This window comes from Eurosta solidaginis, chromosome 3, assembly GCF_040869045.1.
Source record: "Eurosta solidaginis isolate ZX-2024a chromosome 3, ASM4086904v1, whole genome shotgun sequence".
Taxonomy (NCBI): Eukaryota; Metazoa; Arthropoda; class Insecta; order Diptera; family Tephritidae; genus Eurosta; species Eurosta solidaginis.
Genome location: NC_090321.1, coordinates 41,273,613 through 41,297,469, shown reverse-complemented (window position 1 = coordinate 41,297,469; position 23,857 = coordinate 41,273,613). Strand labels below are relative to the sequence as shown.

Genomic DNA, 23,857 nt, shown 5'->3' with positions numbered 1-23,857 from the left:
GCGATTGTTCAGATAAAAACTTTTCGTAATTTCTGCCCCATTTTAACAGCTAGAACCTTGAAATTTCACCACATGCTCTGGTATGTAGCATATATTGTTGTCTGAAAAATTCGAAGAGATTGGTCGTATATACATATAACATATGTCCCCTACAACCGATTGTTCAGATAAGAAACTTTTCGCAATTTCTGCACCATTTTAACATTTTAACAGCTAGAAGCTTCAAATTTCATCAAATACTTACGTTTAAGTCGTATATTGTTGAGATAAGTTATTCATGGTCATAGCTATTTCATGCAGACCACAAAAAACGTGAAACTTTACATCCTCACACAAAGTACCTACCTTTTTTTTATTTATATTAAAAATCGCTTAGGGGTTTTCATCTGTTCACTATATACTTCATATCTTATACAGTCGATTATTTAGATATTACGAATGGGATAAGATTGTTGGTTCAGCCCCATCCTTAGTTGTTTTCTCTTACAAATTGCCACAGCTTGAGGACTCTCGAGCTTTAAAATGCATTCTTATCCCAAATGCAACCCTACTTGTTCAGTCTAATTGTGTGATGATACTTGTTTGTCAAATCTTTGTCTTTTGCAAAAAAAAAAAAAAATTATGTTTGGTTGTATTCGTTTAACTAAACAAAAGTAGCTTTTGTAGTTTTATTCCAATCATCTTAGCCTTCTTTGTCATTGCATCTCAACAGCATCTTTCTTAGCTTTCATTGCTATTGTTTTTTTTCTTCTAGTCCTCAGTTTTGTGTTGAGCTTCCTACTACATCTATCGTCTATGACTATTGTTATAATATTTGGCTACTATGTAGTCTGTTATTTTTGGGTTTTAGTTTTTTGTGGTTACTTTAGTTCCTTTATTTTACATTTATGCATCATCTACTATTTTTTTCCTTTCAGATTTGGGTTTTAAAATATGATTTGGAATTGTTTAGCTTGGTGTGCGCCAATTGTGAAAACATTCCTTTGATTTTAAGTTTTTTGTTCTTGTGTTTTGGGCTTACGTTTATTATCTTTTGACAAAGATAGTCTGTTTTTTAAATAAAAGCCTTCTTTCCATTTCTTTAAGCATTCGTTTTCATTTTTGTTCTCAGCTGGAAGTAAGCAAGTAAGGCGTTTTGTAATTCTATTTCGGCTTATTGCAGCATATCTTCTATATTATTTCTAATTGCTGTTTTCACGTAAAGGTCCCTTTTTCGCTCTTTTTTGGAACCCAAATCTATAAATAAAGTTTTGGTTGTAAAGATGGGGATTCGTGCTATTAGCGAGCTTTGGGCATTATTAGTCGTAGTGCTTTTATTTAGCTATATTTTAACACATGAGTGTTAAAAATAAACGATTGTGAGTACACAAAGAAATCTATTTGTACTATGGCACTGTTGTGAATATTTACACGACGGACTTATTCAGTCTATGTGAGGTCCTCATGGACCGGGCAGTTCAACCTAACACTGCATTACCGGCAGTTGCTAACATCCGCCAGATGGCAGCGCAAGCGCATGTAACTTTATAGATGTTTGATTGATAGACTTTTATATTTCTTGCGCAAGATACGCACGGGTCCGGCTCGTCATCCTTTATTTTGAGAAGGGACCATTCTCTGAATGGAATTTTAGTTGGAGTGTGTTATTTTTAGATTTTGGAAAGTACTGGTCTAAGGAACAAAACAGCTGAATCTTTTAATTGAGTTAATACGGAAGTTCAAATACTTAAGTAAAATTATCTGCAGGGTCGCGATTTTTAATTACAAGGTCAAGTAAAAATTATATAACTATGTAACTACATTACGTAGTTCAATTGGTGAACAATAATTGAACGAGGTATGGGGTAAGAGAATTAGAAATAAACATGAAACAGTAGTTGAATATGATCCATCAAGCAGGAAAGGCGTGGACAGAAGCGCGGGGCTTCGAAATTTCTAAAATCACGATATTAGACTCACAAAGTTGCTCACATCTCTAAAGAGAGAAGAGTTAAAACTCAACATGGGCAGATGGGACTAGACACTGCCGTCTGGTGCCACATGTTTATAAGTGAAGCCTCGTAGAGCTGCAGAAAGTAGCGTTTGGGCACGTTCTGTGTTCGTCTACTGCAAGGTCAAGGCTTCAGCTACTAGGGGTGGCAAATTTGCTAGATATCGGGGCAGCAGTTAAGCTTAGTCCTAGAAAACTTCTAGTATTTGCCAAGACGACGGAGTCGTTCTGTAATAAAAGTCCTGCACCAAATTGGGATTTTCTGTTTGTATATCAAACAAATTCTGCTAACACTACGGACACATTCAGTCTATGTGAGATCTTTATTGAACGGCCAGTTGAATCTAACATAACCTACGACATACATGCCTTACCGCGAGAATATTTTAAGTCCCTTAACCCGCTGTGTGTTAGTTCAGTCCCCCTGCAGTACATTCAAACAATAAACAAAAACTCACATTGCTTTCAAAATTATTTGACTCACTGACATTGACAGCAAAAATGCCATTCGATTGGAAAATTCAATTCAACAACGTCTAACGGCATTCGAATCGTTGGCATCCGTTTGTATGCATTTTTGTCGACGCCTTTTGATGGAACACATGTTGACACCGTTAACCCTTTGACAGTGGCATTGATTGTATTGTTTTCAAAATGAGTGCAATACAGCAAGAGTTTCGATTGAAAGTGAAAGCAAGGCGAATCTATACCAGGTGGTGGCAAAGCCAATTCAATCAATTCGCCGTGCAGATGAATGTCAAGTCAAAAGAAAATTTTCATAGATTTCGATTAACTGACATTTTGTTGTACAAGGCTTTGTATGGAAAATTATCAAGAAGAAGCAATCAGCTGATGGGATAACACCACCTGTACTGAATTCGCCTTGAAGTGGAAGTAACTACAATGTACGTACATATGCATGTAGTTGTTTGACAGTGATGCATGGAACTGGCAGAATTTGCAACTATAGCGAATTCTGACAAACTGCTTTCATATAGTAACATTTCAAACGCGATTACTACGCCCAAATCACGAAGCTGCGCTAGGCGCTCGAGTGCACCGCTGGTATATGTAGCATATAGAAATTTAAGAGGAATATTTTCCAAATAAATTCCAAAAACAATTTCAAACATAATTGAGATGACAAGTAGTTATTTAAATGGGGAAGTCTTTGAAGACTTTTTACTTTGCAGGTTATTTTTTTTCCTTATTTTTCTATACGTATTTATTTGCTTCAATTATAGCATTGCCAATAACTACTGGTTTTTCGACGTGCCCTTACAATAATACACCCAAAAAAATGTCTTATAATGCGCCAAAGGTATGCACCTTTTATCCATCTTTCTTCGAGAATGTGCGCGCGAAATGTCTTTAGTGTTATCGACATTAAAAGCCCCGTCATATAAGCAGTGTTTCATATAGACGCGTTTAACTTAATCTTATGCATTATGAATAGACCGCACGTATTTTTCTAGAGAACGGTAGATTGAGCGACACTGGCGCCTTCTGACATGAAAAAGTAGCCAACTTGCAACTTTTGTTGCAAGCAAAGCATAAGAAGAAGAATTTTACAATTGCTTTGGCTAATGATGCTGACACACTTTGCAAGTGAAATAATTTTTCCCACTCGTTGGTAACTTTTCTAACATTTTTCGCAATAAAAACTGCAATATAACAAATGATTACGACACAAAATATTGAAGCAAGTATTTTTGTATGTGAATGGGCAAAGCGAAATAAACTTCAATTGCTAAGTCTGAAGTTTCTTCATATTTATAAACGCAACATCTTGGTTGATTATGGTCATGTGGGTGGAATGCATAAGCTTGTGTTAAACGAATCTACATATGTGAAAAATTGAATTGTGCCGCGGCCTTAACAAACTCTTCTTTCTAGCTAACTTTTCAACGACACAGATCTGCCTTATAAAGTTTTTCCGCTGTTAACCTGATTTCGTATAGCAGCAATGGCATTGATTGGACAAAATGAAATGAACAAATTGAATATTTGTACGGTTGCAAGTGCTGCAGCATCCACATGGTGCCTCTGAAAGGTGTTAATGAGTATTTTAAGAGGGAGTGTGCCTTAGTTGTATATGTGAAGGGGTTTTCGAGATATCGCCATAAAGGTAGACCAGGGATGACTCTAGAATGTGTTTGTACGATATGGGTATCAAATGAAAGGTGTTACTGAGCATTTTAAGAGGGAGTGGGCCTTAGGTCTATAGGTGGACGCCTTTTCGAGATATCGCCGTTAAGGTGGGCCAGGGGTAACTCTAGAATGTGTTTGTACGATATGGGTATCAAATGAAAGGCGTTAATGAGTATTTTAAAAGGGAGTGATCCTTAGTTCTATAGGTGGACGCCTTTTCGAGATATCGCCATAAAGGTAGACCAGGGGTGACTCTAGAATGTGTTTGTACGATACGGGTATCAAATGAAAGGTGTTACTGAGCATTTTAAGAGGGAGTGGGCCTTAGGTCTATAGGTGGACGCCTTTTCGAGATATCGCCGTTAAGGTGGGCCAGGGTTAACTCTAGAATGTGTTTGTATGATATGGGTATCAAATGAAAGGCGTTAATGAGTATTTTATAAGGGAATGGGCCTTAGTTCTATAGGTGAACGCCTTTTCGAGATATCGCCATAAAAGTGGAACAGGGGTGACTCTAGAACGTGTTGTACGATTTGGGCATCGAATGAATGGTGTTAATGAGTATTTTAAAAGGGAATGGGCTTTAGTTCTATAGGTGAACGCCTTTTCGAGATATCGCCATAAAGCTGGACCAGGGGTGGCTCTAGAATATGTTTGTACGATATGGGTATCAAATGAAAGGTGTTAATGAGTATTTTAAAAGGGAGTGATCCTTCGTTCCATAGGTGAACGCCGTTTGGAGATATCGCCATAAAGGTGGACCAGGGGTGACTCTAGAATGTGTTTGTATGATATGGGAATCAAATAAAAGGTGTTAATGAGCATTTTAAAAGCGAGTGGGTCCTCAGTGTATAGGTGGACGCATTTTTAAGATATCGCCATAAAGGTGGACCAAGGGTGACTCTAGAATGTTTGTACGATATGGGTATAAAACGAAAGGTGTTACTGAGCATTTTAAGAGGGAGTGGGCCTTAGGTCTATAGGTGGACGCCTTTTCGAGATATCGCCATTAAGGTGGGCCAGGGGTGACTCTAGAATGTGTTTGTACGATATGGGTATCAAATGAAAGGTATTAATGAGGGTTTTAAAAGCGAGTGGCCCTTAGATGTATATGTGAAGGCGTTTTCGCGATATCGACCAAAATGTGGACCAGGGTGATCCAGAAAATCATCTGCCGGGTACCGCTAATTTATTTATATATGCAATACCACGAACAGTATTCCTGCCAAGATTCCAAGGGCTGTTGATTTCGACCTGTATAACTTTTTCATTTTCTTCTAATTAATATGGTAGGTGTCACACCCATTTTACAAAGTTTTTTCTAAAGTTATATTTTGCGTCAATAAACCAATCAAATTACCATGTTGCATCCCTTTTTTCGTTTTTGGTATAGAATTATGGTTTTTTTTTTTCATTTTTCGTAATTTTCGATATCGAAAAAGTGGGCGTGGTTATAGTCGGATTTCGTCCATTTTCTATACTAAGATAAAGTGAGTTTAGATAAGTACGTGGACTAAGTTTAGTAAAGGTATATCGGGTTTTGCTCAAATTATCGTATTAACGGCCGAGCGGAAGGACAGACGGTGGACTGTGTATAAAAGCTGGGCGTGGCTTCAACCGATTCGCCCATTTTCACAGAAAACAGTTACCGTCATAGAATCTATGCCCCTACCAAATTCAAGAAGGATTGGTAAATTTTTGTTCGACTTATGGCATTAAAAGTATTCTAGACAAACTAACTGAAAATGGGCGGAGCCACGCCCATTTTGAAATTTTCTTTTATTTTTGTATTTTGTTGCATCATATCATTACTGGAGTTGAATGTTGACCTAATTTACTTATATACGGTAAAGATATTAAATTTTTTGTTAAAATTTGACTTTTAAAAAATTTTTTTTTAAAAAGTGGGCGTGTTCTTCATCCGATTTTGCTAATTTTTATTTAGCAAATATATAGTAACAGTAGTAACGCTCCTGCCAAATTTCATCATGATATCTTCAACGACTGCCAAATTACAGCTTGCAAAACTTTTAAATTACCTTCTTTTAAAAGTGGGCTGTCCCACGCCCATTGTCCAAAATCTTACTAATTTTCTATTCTGCGTCATAAGGCCAACCCATCTACCAAGTTTCATCGCTTTATCCGTCTTTGGCAATGAATTATCGCATTTTTTCGGTTTTTCGATATTTTCGATATCGAAAAAGTGGGCGTGGTTATAGTCCGATATCGTTCATTTTGAATACCGATCTGAGATGAGTTCCCAGGAATCCACATACCAAATTTCATCAAGATACCTCAAAATTTACTCAAGTTATCGTGTTAACGGACAGACGGACGGACGGACGGACGGACGGACATGGCTCAACCGTTATCTAATCAAAGTTAATATACTCTGTGAGCTCTGCTCAACTGAGTATAAAAAAGTTGAATAAAATAAAGGACCAAACTTGTTGAGCAACTTTTGGAAAACTTTTCCAGTTTTTTTGTGCCGAAAATGTGCGAGCACGAGCTAATTAAAAACGTACCATAATTTAGATATTATGTGAAAACTTATTTTTATTATTTATTTTTTTTTTTTTATTTATTTATTACGGTCTTTAAGACCTAGTTAATGTTAAGTAAAGATTTGTTTCATTAAATATTAAGTGTTTTACAATATAAAAATAATTTTGCTTTAAACTTATTAATATTTTCACAATCTTTTATAGCAATAGGTAGTTCATTGTACATTTTGTACCCTGTGTATTCCAAAGTCTTCTTTGCGAACTCTGTTCTTATTCTAGGCTGTCTTATATTATTGCAGTATCAAGCTCCATAACTATGGATGTCGTGATTATATAGTATTTTATTGCTCAGGTAACTCGGTAGCATTCCTAATCTTACATTTCAAAGTGAAGTAACTTATTGACTGTTTTATACTAAGCCAGTTTAACCGATTCAGTATTATAGTTTTTGATGTTCTTGGGGGACATTTTAATATAAATCGCATTGCCTTGTTTTGTTGTATTTGTAGTCTTTTAATTTGCATACACTCGCTATCAGCAGAGTTGTAGGACAGTATATAAAGTGCGGCTCAATAATTGAACGATACACCAGTATTTTATGACGTTGACTAATATGTTTGCATGTTCTGTACATGAATCCTATATTCTGCGCAATTTTTCTTTCAAGATAATTTATATGTTCTCCAGAATTCAGGTTTTCATCAATTGAAACTCCTAAGCACTTCATTTCATTTACTCTTTGAATTAAATTGTTTTTTATCTTCAGGTTTATATTATTTAAATCGTTATTACGTACGATGTTCTGGTTTTTGCAAAATACCATGAACTTAGTCTTGTCTACATTTAACTTCAATTTTTTAAGGCACAACCATTTGTATAGAGAGTCAAGATCATCTTGTGCTTTCTGCATTGCACAGTCGGCATATTTATCGCTGGTGATGAGCAGTGCATCATCCGCAAATAAACGTATATTGCAATATTTTAAGCATTTTTTTATATCATTTATGTACAATGTAAATAGTATCGGTGCAAGTACTGAACCTTGTGGCAATCCAATATCTACATCCACAACCGACGAAACTGTTTTTCCAATTACCGTCCTTTGCTTTCTGTCACTCAGATAACTTCGGAACCATTCCAAAGTCTTTCTTCTGACACCAGTTTTGAACAAAACATTCAACAATTTCCGTCTATCAACTGTTTCAAAGGCCCGTTTCAAGTCTAAAAAGACAGACACCACAACTTTTTTATCTGATATATATTCTTTCCATTCTGCAATAACCATGTAAAGTGCTGTTTCACAAGAATGGCTCTTTCTGAATCCAGACTGTTCTGGTATAATAACTTTGTGCTTTTCTAGGTATGCCACCAATTGATTTTTCACCACCATTTCCATAATTTTCTCATCTGAGGGTAACATACTGATTGGCCGTAGCTCCTCCGGTTTCACTGTATTTTTTACTTTTTCCACAGGTACTATTGTTGAAACTTTCCAGCAGTTTGGAACAAAGCCATTATTTAAGGACTCATTTATTATGTCTTACCAATGTGCATCATGGAATCCTTGAAAACACCCTCAGATAAAAGCTTTTCTCTGCCATATTTATTTTTAAATGCTTTTGTGATATTCATTATATCATCTAACACAATGTCAGTGAAAAGAAATGGTTCTATTGCGATCGAGCGATCAACGTTTAGTTCGGATGCAGTAGGCATTTCTTCGATACTATCACTAATTTCGACTATGCTCTGCACAAAAAAATTGTTTAGGGCATTAGCCATATGATACTCATTATCGAGGCATTCGCCATGAATTACTATCTTAGTGGTATGTTTTTTGTTATCTGTAAGCTCTGCGAGGTCTTTCAGACACTTCCACATCCGCTGCATGTTTCCGTTATTGCTGTGAACTCTGCCTTCCATATACATCTTCTTCTTATACATAATAGTACTTTTGTATATTTTCTTTAATACATTGTATTCATCCCAGTATCCTGTTTCTGTGGCAATATTATATAGCTCAAGTTTTCTTTTATGGAGAGCTTTAAGCTCATGGTCATACCACTTATTTCTCAGTTGTATTTTTGTTCTCTTCACATATGTCAGTGCTGGCATTACTTCAGTAAGAATATTGTTCAGGGCTGTAGTTTTATTTTCTACTCCCGCATTACGCATAAAGCTAAAATCGGATGTTCTTAGCTTATTTAAAAGGTTTTCGGAACTATAGTATTCCCATGAGGTAAAAGTAGAGTAACTTCTCATTTGCAAAACTTTGTTGTTGGCACTTTGAAATTAGTTGTTTCATGATCCAAAATTCTATATTCAACTATATTTTCCAATCTAACTTGATCATTATTACTAAAGAGCATGTCAATTTTGGTAGGCGAGTTCTCTGTTATTCTCGTATTGAAATTAATTCTTTGAATCATTGCCCTTTGTGCGAATAAACTTGATAGGTGTTTCGAGTATGTTTACGATACATTCATATTGATGTTAAAATCTCCAATTATGATATTATTGTCTGATTCCTTAAGGTTTTCAGTCAGGATTTCATCTAAAAACGTAATAAAGTCGGCGTCACTGCTACTCGGTGAGTGATAAAGTACACGAATTTGCCATTTTAATGCACATTTTTTGATTTTTACAATAACGCACCATATATTCATGTTAATGGCTATATTGCAGACTATACTAAACTCTAAATTTTCATAAACATACATCAAAACACCACCCGTATGTCTACTATGGGAATCGCAACGAATACATTTGTATGTCGGAGTATTTAATTCGGTATCCATTATAAGATCAGTTGTGCATGTTTCTGCGCATAGTACAATGTTTGGTTTTCTTATTTCGATAAGCCTCTCCAGTTCAGTTTTGTTTGCTGTTATACTACAAATATTGAGATATATACATTCTAAGCTATGCACCCCACTACTTCGATTTTTGTACTTTTTATGCTTTGGTTGCTAATAAACAATCTTTTTTTTCCTTGCGGATAATTTTTGCTGATATACAGGACATGCTCTATCCATAGTATCATGGTTATCATCAAGCCCAAGATTCAGTTCCTTATTTGCCCTCATACAGTTGATACATTTCCTGACTGGTTCCTTATCGCATTGCGTATGTTTGTGTTCACCCAGACATTTTGTGCAAACTTCCCTTTGTTTACAGTCACTGGCCTTATGATGGAAGCCTTTGCATTTAAAACAACAAAGTACTTGGACTGAACCATACACTCTCCACGGTTCCCAGCCTACATTTATCCTTTCCCCAGCTAGTATATTTGTGAAAGCTTCTACGTCCACTTCCAGTATTGCGTTGTAATACACATTCGAATCCTTTTTCTTTTCATACTATTTTTTAATTTTAATCTCCGTTTCAGTAAGACACGGATTTTGTCGTTTAATTCTCTGCGCCAGTTCATCACTATCATATTTAAAATTTATACCCGATACAACAACTGTCGGTTTCACTTTCTTACGGATCTTAACCTCATAGGTATTTCCAAGATTCCTCTCGATGGCATTTCTAATTTTATCTCGTTCTTGATCATTTTTACTTTCAACTATCACTACCCCGCTTTGCCTAGTTACTATATTCGTTATTTGCAGCTCTTTAGGGTCTACTTTTGAATTAAGGTCATTTTTTGTCCTTTCCGCATCTTGTTTTTTGCTCGGTTTCACTATTAGTGGATGATTTTTTTATCTCTGGCAACGCTTCTTTTTTTCTGTTTACTACTTTTTGTTATATTCGCATACGATATTTTTGCTTCAACATTATTGACATTCTGCTTACATACACTAGTGTACCCAACAGACTTTGTTCGCTTGCTTTCGCCACTCTCTATCCCATTTTTTTTTTTTACTGAACCTTCCATATTTTTTGTAATTCTTGTCCATCCCTTATTCTCTTTATCTAGATCCCACTCCTAAACTCATTCTCACTCCCACTCCTACTCCCAATACCACTCCAAGTCACACCCCCAATACATCTCTGACTTTAATCACCAAATATTGATTACGTGCTTCACCTGAGTGACCGATTTAAATTTTTTTAAACCATTATGAAGCTGTATGTAACTTGCGCAGTTACAATTTTAAAACTGCATTCATTTTTATATCCATATAAGATATGGAAGAGTATTTCTCTTCTCCGATAACATTCCTCCCTGCAATGTTTCTACTATCCTAGTAAACAGAGGCGTTAGCCATAGTGACGCTTCTGCAAAGAAAAGTTTGTTTCTTCTCACCACTTCCTTCTTTTCAACATGTTTGTACCCGGTCCCTCCACCATTTTTTCCTCCACCACTTCCTTCTTCTCAACATGTTTGTACCCTGTCCCTCCTCCATTTTTTCCTCATCATATTTTCCCAAATTTTCTTTCTTCCACCCCCACTATCGTTCCTGTTCCTCAACCTTTCTCTATTTTTTCCAACTTCTTCTGTTCTTCAACCCCTTTCTTTCTTATGCTTCATTTCCTTCCTCTTTTCCCCTCGCATATTCTACATTTTAATATCCCCTCTCTCTATTATTGCTCCCCCCTTTCTTTCTCCCCTCTACAATTGTCACTTCTCTCTCTTATTTTCCGTTTTCTCTTTTTCTGCTTATGGCTTTTCGTAAAACCCTTTTGCTCTCGATCTCTTGCTCTCTTTGCTCTTTTTGTTTACCACTGCTCCTTGCTAAATATAAATAAATATTTTTGATACCCATATTCGTACAAACATATTCTAGGATCACCCCTGGTCCACACTTTGGCCGATATGTCGGAAACGAGATCAAATATGGAACTGGCTTGTAAGTCCATCTATAAACCAACGCAGCTAGCTATACTTTTTATTTTTCGATAGCCATGAATGACGTCTTTATCTTGGTTATTCGCTATAGGAAAGATATCGGAAGATATGAGTCTCTAAGCTGGTTTCCCAGGCTTTGGTAATGGTGCCAACCTCGCCCTTTTTAAATTTTTCATTGATAACGAAAGTAGATAGTAACACGTTGAAGACGAGCGCCAGGTATTTAAATCCCTCATATCTTTAGATGGTTTAGCAAGGTTGACTTACGAGGATTCACATAGCATAGGTGAGTCTGACAATTGTGTTGCGGAAGCTATGGAATGCGCTTATCAATGCCCCTTTAATCCCAACTTCAAGTTCTTAAGTGTGGCTCAACATTTCTTGTGAAGTTAATTGACTGCTTTTTCTGAATAAAGTAACTGAAAATTCCTGACAGAGACAAACGTACGGAGCTGCCTATTTAGTCGATTGGCTCTTATCTTGCATGTATACCGCCATATTTTACCCAAATTTCGATACTATACTGCTTTCGAAATGCTATATGCCATCGTCATAAAAGTATCGGGCATTGAAGTATGGGCATTGAATGTCAAAAGTATAGATATGGTGAAGTATCACATCATAAATATTTTTTTGGAAAAAGTGGACCGACTTTTCACTTTCAGAACAAAGGAAAGGGTTCTCGCGTGGAATAGGAATCCCTGTACTAAATTTCAAGTAAAATCGCATCATTAATAAGATTTAACAGGTATGAAATAATAAGATATTTAAGAAGACACCCCTGCACTAAATTTCAAGCAAGAAGTAAAAGTTTCTCAAAGAATAAGCTAGTCAATCACCCGTCCGCTCTCCCAAAACGATATGTATCTTAACTTCAGGTACTTATGTATGTATGTGTACATATACCCAAACAATACCCTGCAAAAAATTGTGCGATTAATCCCTAAAGAGATTGATCTCCGACTGAACTCTTTTGTCTACATTTGGGCCTAATTGATCCCCTTTAGTTCCTTTCGCGTACAGCTGGGATTAGTCAGTTTGATATCTATGTAACACATTTTAAGAAACATTAAAAAAAAACGGCAACGAAATGACCAAAATAAACAAGTAAGGAAGGCTAAGTTCGGGTGTAACCGAACATTACATACTCAGTTGAGAGCTATGGAGACAAAATAAGGAAAATCACCATGTAGGAAAATGAACCTAGGGTAACCCTGGAATGTGGTTGTATGACATGTGTATCAAATGGAAGGTATTAAAGAGTATTTTAAGAGAGAGTAGGCCATAGTTCTATGGATGGACGCCATTTAGGGATATCGCCATAAAGGTGGACCAGGGCTGACTCTATAATGTGTTTGTACGATATGGGTATCAAATGAAAGGTGATAATGAGTATTTTAAAAGGGAATGGGCTTTAGTTCTATAGGTGAACGCCTTTTCGAGAAATCCTCATAAAGGTGGACCAGGGGTGACTCTAGAATATGTTTGTACGATATGGGTATCAAATGAAAGCTGTTAATGAGTATTTTGAAAAGGAGTGATCCTTAGTTCCCTAGGTGGACGCCGTTTCGAGATATCGCCATAAAGGTGGACCAGGGGTGTCTCTAGTTGTACGATATGGGAATCAAATGAAAGGTGTTACTGAGCGTTTTAAGAGGGAGTGGGCATTAGGTCTATATGTGGACGCCTTTTCGAAATGTCGCCATTAGGGTGGGCCAGGGGTGACTCTAGAATGTGTTTGTACGATATGGGTATTAAACGAAAGGTGTTACTGAGCATTTTAAGAGGGAGTGGGCATTAGGTCCATAGGTGGACGCCTTTTCGAGATATCGCCATTAGGGTGGGCCAGGGGTGACTCAGGAATGTGTTTGTACGATATGGGTATCAAATGAAAGGTGGTAATGAGTATTTTAAAAGGGAGCAATCCTTAGTTCTATAGGTAGACGCCTTTTCGAGATATCGCCATGAAGGTGGACCAAGGGTGACTCTAGAATGTTTTTACGATATGGGTATCAAACGAAAGGTGTTACTGAGCATTTTAAGAGGGAGTGGGCACTAGGTCTATATGTGGACGCCTTTTCGAGATATCGCCATTAGGGTGGGCCAGGGGTGACTCTAGAATGTTTGTACGATATGGGTATCAAACGAAAGGTGTTACTGAGCATTTTAAGAGAAAGTGGGCATTAGGTCTATAGGTGGACGCCTTTTCGAGATATCGCCATTAGGGTGGGCCAGGGTGACTCTAGAATGTGTTTGTACGATATGGGTATCAAATGAAAGGTGGTAATGAGTATTTTAAAAGGGAGTAATCCTCAGTTCTATAGGTGGACGCCTTTTCGAGATATCGCCATAAAGGTTGACCAAGGGTGACTCTAGAATGTTTTTACGATATGGGTATCAAACGAAAGGTGTTACTGAGCATTTTAAGAGGGTGTGGGCATTAGGTCTATAGGTGGACGCCTTTTCGAGATATCGCCATTAGGGTGGGCCAGGGGTGACTCTAGAATGTTTGTACGATATGGGTATCAAACGAAAGGTGTTACTGAGCATTTTAAGAGGGAGTGGGCATTAGGTCTATAGGTGGACGCCTTTTCGAGATATCGCCATTAGGGTGGGCCAGGGGTGACTGTAGAATGTTTGTACGATATGGGTATCAAAGGAAAGGTGTTACTGAGCTTTTTAAGAGGGAGTGGACATTAGGTCTATAGGTGGACGCCTTCTCCAGATATCGCCATTAGGGTGGGCCAGGGGTGACTCTAAAATGTTTTTACGATATGGGTATCAAACGAAAGGTGTTACTGAGCATTTTAAGAGGGAGTGGGCATTAGGTCTATAGGTGCACGCCTTTTCGAGATATCGCCATTAGGGTGGACCAGGGTTGACTCTAGAATGTGTTTGTACGATATGGATATCAAATTAAAGGTATTGATGAGGGTTTTAAAAGCGAGTGGCCCTTAGATGTATATGTGAAGGCGTTCTCGCGATATCGACCAAATGTGGATCAAGTGATCCAGAAAATCATCTGTCGGGTACTGCTAATTTATTTATATATTCAATAACACTAACAGTATTCCTGCCAAGATTCCAAGGGCTGTTGATTTCGCCTTGTAGAACTTTTTCATTTTCTTCTACTTAATATGGTAGGTGTCACACCCATTTTACAAAGTTTTTTCCAAAGTTATATTTTGCGTCAATAAACCAATCCAGTTACCATGTTTCATTCCTTTTTTCGTATTTGGTATAGAATTATGGCATTTTTTTAATTTTTCGTAACTTTCGATATCGATAAAGTGGGCGTGGTTATGGTCGGATTTCGGCCATTTTTTATACCAAGATAAAGTGAGTTCAGATAAGTACGTGGGCTAAGTTTAGTAAAGATATATCGGTTTTTGCTCAAGTTATTGTGTTAACGGCCGAGCGGAAGGACAGACGGTGGACTGTGTATAAACACTGGGCGTGGCTTCCACCGATTTCGCCCATTTTCACAGAGAACAGTTAACGTCATAGAATCTATGCTCCTACCAAATTTCAAAAGGATTGGTAAATTTTTGTTCGACTTATGGCATTAAAAGTATTCTAGACACACTAAATGAAAATGGGCGGAGCCACGCCCATTTTGAAATTTTCTTTTATTTTTGTATTTTGTTGCATCATATCATTACTGGAGTTGAATTTTGACTTAATTTACTTATATACAGTAAAGATATTAAATTTTTTGGTAAAATTTGAATTTAAAAAAAATTTTTTTTAAAAAGTGGGCGTGTTCTTCATCCAATTTTGCTAATTTTTATTTAGCACATATATAGTAATAGTAGTAACGTTCCTGCCAAATTTCATCATGATATCTTCAACGACTGCCAAATTACAGCTTGCAAAACTTTTAAATTACCTTCTTGTAAAAGTGGGCGGTGCCACGCCCGTTGTCCAAAATCTTACTAATTTTCTATTCTGCGTCATAACGTCAACCCATCTACCAAGTTTCATCGCTTTAACCGCCTTTGGCAATGAATTATCGCATTTTTTCGGTTTTTCGAAATTTTCGATATCGAAAAAGTGGGCGTGGTTATAGTCCGATATCGTTCATTTTAAATAGCGATCTGAGATGAGTGCTCAGGAACCTACATACCAAATTTCATCAAGATACCTCAAAATTTACTCAAGTTATCGTGTTAACGGACGGACGGACGGACGGACGGACGGACGGACATGGCTCAATCAAATTTTTTCTGGATCCTGATTATTTTGATATATGGAAGTCTATATCTATCTCGATTCCTTTATATATGTACAACCAACCGTTATCCAATCAAACTTAATATACTCTGTGAGCTCTGCTCAACTGAGTATAAAAAGATTACAGGTGATTGAATCGAATTATTTAAGCAAAATGCGGAGCCCTATACCGAACCTAAATTACTAGGACTTAACGACTACGGCGGCGTTAGTGTTAAATTTTCGGAGAATATATTTTATTCCATTCCGGGCGGGACGACTTACATCAAATAGATTTGGCTTGGCAAACCCTTCGATTGTGGTTCTGTCATGAAAAATGCGACTGGGCCCTATTTAAGTCATTATTGAACCGAAAAGGGTCTAGTCTTCTTATGTTCCTATATGGGGACAAATGGGGTATTGGTCCTATCGATCCCATTCGGGTATAAATGGGTACAATTAGTCTCTTCATAGAACATGCTCAAACAAAAGGGAACAGTTCAACTCATACAAAGAGATAAAAACTTGCATTGGTTGTTGTTGTTGTCGTTGTAGCAGTACTTCGCCCCACCTAATAGGAGCGACCGATCACAAATTGTCATCAGATCACAAATGTTGTCAATATCCTCTAACGGGAGTCCAAGGAAACTTGCTGTTTCAACAGGGGTGGACCATAATGAAAGGGGTGTTAGAGGCGTTGGTCCCACATTAAAATTAAAGAGATGCTTGGTGTCATGTGGGGACACATTGCAAGCGGGGCATATATTTTGTATGTCGGGGTTGATTTGGGATAGGTAAGAGTTTAACCTGTTACAGTATCCAGATAGAAGTTGAGCTAGAGTGACTCGCTGGGGAGTGCGTTCCTCTTCCGCAAGTTTTGGGTGCTGTTCTTTGAGTACTGGATTCCCCGGGCAATTCCTGGCATAAAGGTCCGACGCCTGTTTGTGGAGTTCACTAAGGACCTGCTTGTGTTTTTTTGCTTCATACGGCTGAGTTCTCAGGTGCCGTATTTCCTCATAATGCTTACGGAGATGACTTCTTAAGCCCCTAGGTGGTGTTGGCTCATCAATCAGATGTATGTTGGGATGCCCAGGTTTCTGGGTATTCAACAGGAACTGTTTGGTTAGCATCTCATTTCTCTCCCTGATGGGGAGTATTCTCGCCTCATTATATAGGTGGTGTTCTGGGGACATAACAAGACAGCCCGTGGCGGTTCTGAGAACAGTATTTTGGCAGGCCTGTAGCTTCTTCCAGTGAGTAGTTTTTAGGCTTGGCGACCATATAGGCATAGCATGCAATCTGCTGGCCAATTGCTTTGTATGTGGTAATGAGCGTTTCTTTGTCTTTTCCCCAAGTGCTGCCAGCAAGGGATTTGAGGATGTTATTACGGCTCTGGATTTTAGGCTGCATGCTCACCAAAATTTAGATCCTGATCAAACGTCACACCCAAGATTTTGGGGTGTAGGACAGTCGGTAGCGTAGTGCCATCGACGTGGATGTTCGATGTCCATGTTGTAAATAAGGTCGCGGAGGATTTATTCGGTGACAATGCCAGGTTTCGCAAGGCGAAAAAACTGGAGAGATCAGGGAGGTAGCCGTTTATTCTGTTGCAAAGCGCATCGATCTGTGGGCCTGGGCCTGTGGCTATTATTGCGCAGTCATCGGCGTGGGAAACGATAGTAACTCCTTCTGGTGGCGAAGGTAGCTTAGATATGTAGAAATTATACAAAAGTGGTGGTAGGACACCACCCTGTGGCACCCCTTGTTTAATTCTTCTTGGTTTTGATGTTTCGTTTCTAAATTGCACCGATGCCTGCCGACCACCCAGATAATTTGTGGTACCCCTTTTAAGACATGGGGGAAGGGTAGACCCTTCCAGGTCTTGCAGTAACGTGCCATGGTTGACCGTATTAAAAGCTTTTGATAGGTCTAGCGCAACGAGTACTGTTCTATGGTGGGGGTTTTGATTTAAACCGCAATTTACCTGGGCGCTAATGGCATTTAGCGCGATGGTGGTGCTATGGAGTTTTCTGAAGCCATGCTGATGACAGGCTAGCTGCAAATTTGCTTTGAAGTAGGGGAGTAAAATGGCTTCAAGCGTCTTGGCTACTGGCGATAGGAGAGATATCGGGCGATATGACTCTCCTATGTTAGCTGGTTTCCCAGGCTTTAGTAGCAGGACCACCTTGGCCATTTTCCATTTTTCGGGTATGACAAAGGTTGAAAGAGACAGGTTGAAGACATATGCTAAATATTTGAAACCCTCTTTCCCTAGGCTTTTAAGCATCGACATGGCTATACCGGCTGGGCCCACTGCTTTGGATGGTTTAGCATGACCGATGGCATCCTCAACCTCTTTGGCGGTGATGGTAATTGGTGACGCGCTGAATTTTTGTTTATGTGCGTATCTGTTGGCCCTCCGTCTATCTTTGTCGACCGTAGAATACATTATATAATGTCGGCAGAAAGCGCTCGCGCATTTTTTCGCATCCGACAGCACTTTATCGCCAAAGGCGATATGTATCCAAAATAATATACATAGTCAAGTTCTTAGAAGAAAGACATAAAATTGCAAATTTAAACGCTTATTGTATGAGTAGCAAATAAACATACAAACGAACTTTATCTTACATAATTTTATAAAGAATAATTATCTTTAAAAATAATATTCGTTATTAATTTTTATTGAAATTAACAAAAGAGAAATAACTGAGAAAGTTTCGCCCAACGTGGGGCTCGAACCCACGACCCTGAGATTAAGAGTCTCATGCTCTACCGACTGAGCTAGCCGGGCAGTTGTGTAAATACCTTCATAGTGTTTATTTGTATAGTGATCTTGTAGTTTTCGCTGCCAAATGGTATTTATGTTTTGCATTAGCAAAGCAAATATATTTAGGTATTTAACGGTAAACTATATTTATTTATAAAATCAAACTATTGTAATAAATAAAAATCGCATGTGTTTACTTCGTATTGAATGTGTTCTCCCTTTATAACGTGGGCAGAACATATCGCGTCGCTCAATTGCTCCATTTGACATACAATTGATACGAGGCCCATTAGCTCAGTTGGTTAGAGCGTCGTGCTAATAACGCGAAGGTCGCGGGTTCGATCCCCTCATGGGCCAGCAGGTGTTTTCTTTTTTAATTTTATAAATAAAATAGTATTAAAAAATATATATTTTTTTTATAAATCAGGATTTTCTTATAAGATAATTTGCTTAATAACACGCTTATTAGCTTCACTTGTATGAATGCTTGTTTGTAACTCTCTAGGCTAGACGCGCAAAGGAGAGTCCGACCCACTTAGCGGCAGCTATTGAGGACTCGCGGCAGTGGTTAAATATATCGCTACAAAATGAATTGTTCAACTTTTTCATTAATTTTGTAACCATGGTTATTCAGAAAGGGAGCTCCCAGTCAGCGCTGTCTGGCACCACTTAATTCGGGGCGGTTGTACATTAGATGATCCACCGTTTTCCTCCTTGTTGTTGTAACAGTACTTCGCCCCATCCAATATCCTCTAACGTGAGTCCAAGGAAACTTGAAGTTTCAACAGAGATGGACCAAAGATGGTTGGTGTAATGTGAAGACACATTACAAACAGAACATATATTATGTACATATGTATGGGTTGATTCTGTATAGGTAAGATTTTAACCGTCTCCATAGGGAGAGTGCTTTGCTCTTCTGCTAGTCAGTTCAGGGTATTTATCTTTAAGAACGGATTTGTAATTATCACTGAGGAACTGTTTGTGTTTTTTCTTCATACCGCTGTGTTCTCATGTGCCGTATTTCCTCATAACGCTTGCGGAACTCTTTGTTCAGCATTTCATTTCTCTGCCTAATGGGGAGTACTCTCACCTAACTGTGTAGGTGGCAAGAGAGAGAAGGATTTTGTAACGGCTCTGTATTTTAGTTGCAATTGCGGTTGCATGCGCCAAATGTAGATACTGATCGAACGTGACACCTAGTATTTTTCGGTGTAAGACAGTCGGTAGCGTAATGCCATTGACGTGGATGTCCAATATGGTCGACATTTGACATGTCCATGTTGTAAATATGGCCACCGTTTATTTGATCGGTGACAACGTCAGGTTTCACGAGGCAAAACATTTGGAGATATCAGGGAGATAGCTGTTTATTTTATTACATAGCTCATCGATGGGTGGGCCGGAATCGTGCAGTCATCGGCGTAGGATACAGTGGTGGCTTCTTCTGGTGGCGAATGGAGCTTCGATATATATAAGTTAAGCAGAATTGGGGATAGAACACCACCCTGTGGTATTCCTTGTTTTCTTTAGATGTTACGTTCCTGAATTGCACCGAAGCTTGCCGACCAGGCAGATAATTTGCGGTCCATCTCTTGAGACTTGGAGGAAGGGAGGACCGTTCCAAGTCTTGCAGTAACGTGCCCCCCGAGAAACAGACCGTTTCCTCATCTTTTCTCGACATGAGGAATGCATAAAGGAATAATTATTCAGGGCTAACAAAAAAGTATGACTCAAAAAAAAAATGTGTTATTATTCCAAAAAAAGGAATAAAGGCTGCAATCCAAAAGTCTAGGAATGGCAATGCATGGATTACATTCCGGAGTATTTGCATTGCTTAAAAACTCTGCTTTCAATAAGGCAGTGCCCGTTTAGTACTCCTGCAAGTGTGGAAATTCCATATTACTTAATGTTTCCTTATTTGTAGCCATTTATCGTTGGCTTGACGGTAGATGTACTTTTTAAGAATTAGCTTGCATGTGGCAAAGGTTATTTGTCTTGAAGAATTTGCTTGGTCGTGCCCGGTCTAGCAAGTTTATACACAGGGTTCTGTTGGGTCATCTCCTGAAGATATCGGCGACAGTTTAGTGTTAGCTCAGAACTGAATGAGTAAGAGCCAATAGATTTGATTGCCGCTTGACTGTTGCTTAAAATAATAGCTGCCTTGTCGATTGTGTTTTGTCCTAAACAAACTGAGGCTATCATGATAGCTGTTACTTCTGCCTGAAAGACTCTACAATGATCAGGTAGACTGAAAAATAGTTGGAATAGCTCACTCCCTCAACTCTACCGTTTATCTTTGCTTTGATTGGCGTTGCTCTTAGAGCACCACTCATGCTGATCGTACTAGATCAAGCAATTTACCCCAGCAGATTTAGGTTTGATATCTGGCCCAGGGCGGACCACCATACAACTACCCCATACAGCAATTTGGGTAGAATAATCGCGGTAAATATCTATATGTATGTATTGGAAGTATTCGATTCGTTATCGAAAATGTATCGATTTGTTATAGAAAATATATCGATTTATTATCGAGTAGTTAAACCTTTGTTATTGATTTTCTATCGACAACTTTTGTATACTTATATACATATGTACATCTTGATATATATATATTACTTCTGTATGTGTGTTTGTTACTGAACTTCCGCTAAACGATTTGACCGATTTTGATGAAATTTTGTGTGGGTGTTCGAGTGAATTTGAGAATACTTTAAATTCAAAATTTTGTCTGTTTTCATTATTATCTTTACGGTAAAAGATCAAAGGGCCGACCTATTCTAAACAAAATAATATAGAATGCGATTTCGTCGAAATTTGGTACACGTTTACCTTCTTTACTAACATCTTATTTGAGAAACTTGTCTTTCCGGAAAATGAACTTGGGCTCAACTTAGTATACATAAGTGTTAAATTTATCTTACCTTTTTGGTGATCTGCTGAACCATTCCACAATTCAATATGTAAGGACAGGAAGTTTAGTTTATTCATACAATCTTAGGAGCTTTCGATTGCACAAATTGATTTTTATAGCACCAATTATTTTCTAAATTAGTTTAATTAAAATTTTGCACTAGATTATCTTTATTGCACTATTTTAAGAATTAAGTATCTTTTATTTGTATTTTATTTTACTCTTATTGTTTGTATGATATCCAAATATGTAGTATAACTTTTTTTGTTTTATGATATTTTATTGAAAATTTTTATCATTTTTTTCTCTTACCCACGTTGGTATTTGATTAGCTTTATTTTAAATTATCGTAATTTTATTTAATTTTTCTCTTAATCATATGCTTTAAAAGCTTGTGAAACAATCGCAGCTGCATTAGTTTATGGGAATACTTAAGTGTAACTTTAATTTTTCAATTTTCTATGTAACACATTTTAAAACCACTCTTCAAATAGATAGATTTTCTACATAGTACATATTTGAATAATTTAAAAACTTTTCGTTTAATTTTATATGTGTTTCTCACTATGCACTTAGTCCCGCACTCACATATTTCCCTTGCGAATTATAATATCTCATAGAATCATAAGCACAACGGCAAATAGGCCCATTCGCGCTCACTGGGAAAATTTTTGGAGCTACAGAGTGTAGTCAACTTCAGTGAATCTCCCTGCTGTTGCAACTGCTGTTACATCGCTTCGAGTGCCGCAGGCTAGTAGTTATGCAATGATGTTAAAGTTTTATTTTAAAACCTATTCACTGGATGGTGGTTTTGAAGCTGTAAGAGATGAAAAAATTGCAAGTGAATAAGATGCGATAAGTGCGAAAACAGAACACAAAAGAGCATGACTAAAATATATTTTAAATTAAAAAAGGATATATGTGGTTTATTGTAAGAAATAAACATATTTTTTAATAATTTAACCTAATTTATCTCTTAACAAATATATGCTACGGATCGAAGACAACTTTTTTTGAATTTATATTTGCACATTTCACAGTAATTGATTTGTTATTCATTGTTGAAAGATAAATTTAGGCTATTGATATTGCATATTTGCAATGACGTAGCAAGTACATATTCGCGCATTTTGTTAGTGTAGTGGAAAAATATTAAATTATTTTTCGTGAATCTACTTAAGGCGACCATCCATTCTGTTATTTGTGGGGCTTTATGTTTCTCAAGCTACTGGTTTTTGCATAGTGACTCTATAGTACGCAATTCAGTAGAAATCTCATTATCTAAAGCCCTAAAGGTTCACTGTATGAGAGCTTTCCACAGATCGAGTACTATAAAGTTCGTTTTTTTCAGGGCTTAGATGGCGTTCACCTCGATGATGGTGCCATGAATTTTAGGAATAATCCTTCTGATTTACAATTTTTGGGAACATGGTCATAAGTTCCTGAACTTTAGTGGTGTAAAGGACAAGCAATTTTTTATTTAAACGTTCTATGCCTTCATAAGAATGTTGAAATAAAACGGAGTCTGTTTTCAATGCTTACGGCACAGACGTAAAGATCGGCTCTTAAGAAGTTGTTGTGGTCTTTTTATGTGTGGTCTTTGAAAGGGTTATGAAGCTCTATGTATGCGTTAAGGACGACGAGTAACGATGAAGATTTAATGATCATCTAAGATCTATACACAGCTCAACATAGTTCAACTAAAGCTGCTACCCTTTCTATGCATTGTTATGCGAATGAAGAAAGAATATTCTCTGTCCCGGTATTATAGGCACCCGCTTATGTAAGTTCAGGATGTGGAAGGCTGCCTGCGTTCTAACAAACGTGGTGATTAGTAAAGCCCAAAATAAAGCTCTTTTTGAGGAGACGGTACTTTAGAGCAGGGCCATTCATTTCATAGCACAATTGTGCCCTCTCAATTCACACGCATATGATTCGCTCTGTCGTCGTTAATTGAGTTAGTCGTCGCTTGGCACTTGGCGTAGCAACATCATTGGTGGGTATCGGCAGATCGGTATCAAAATATGTATGAAAAATTATGCGCCATACACATGCTTATTGTCAGCTCGTTGCTTGCTAGTAAGCGACTAAATGAAAAATCAATTCACCCGCACGATCATCGCGACGATTGCGCTCTCACTAATACAGATGCACTTTCAGTTTTGAATGGCCCTGCCTTAGAGAGTTTTAAAGCTGTAAAAATCAGGACTCTAAAGAGAGTGTTAACGGCGTCTGTATCTGATTTTGCTGAGAGTAGTGATTTAATTTCACGAAAGCGTATTTTCTAAACCATCGACTTAAATAAATAAAAATAGCCTTTTGATTAGTAGTGAACAATTTTTGCAACACTTCTGGCGTCGACAATATCCATAAGGTTTTCGGCTTCAGCGATCGACTGTAAAAACCTTTACTATTCAGAAAGAATACCTGACATCATCGTCTACATATAGTACCGGTAATAGGGTAGTTATCATCTAAGATCGCCTGTACGATCTTGGATATTATTAGTATTACG

At 37.6% G+C, this 23,857-nt stretch overlaps 1 protein-coding gene and 2 non-coding genes across 3 annotated transcripts in view; 1 reads left to right on the top strand and 2 right to left on the bottom strand.

The window, feature by feature from the left end:
- The window catches only part of LOC137243612 (ecdysone receptor-like), a 641,164-nt gene extending 619,451 nt beyond the window's left edge, over positions 1 to 21,713 (bottom strand). Inside the window, exon 1 of the mRNA XM_067771492.1 lies at positions 21,353 to 21,713. The gene's annotated coding sequence lies outside the window, so the exon portion shown is untranslated. The remainder of the gene's footprint in view (positions 1 to 21,352) is intronic.
- Positions 18,377 to 18,449, bottom strand: TRNAK-CUU (transfer RNA lysine (anticodon CUU)). The gene has a single exon. It is a non-coding gene; the product is annotated as a tRNA-Lys (tRNA).
- TRNAI-AAU (transfer RNA isoleucine (anticodon AAU)) lies at positions 18,709 to 18,782 on the top strand. Its single transcript has one exon. It is a non-coding gene; the product is annotated as a tRNA-Ile (tRNA).
- Positions 21,714 to 23,857: the final 2,144 nt, after the last annotated feature.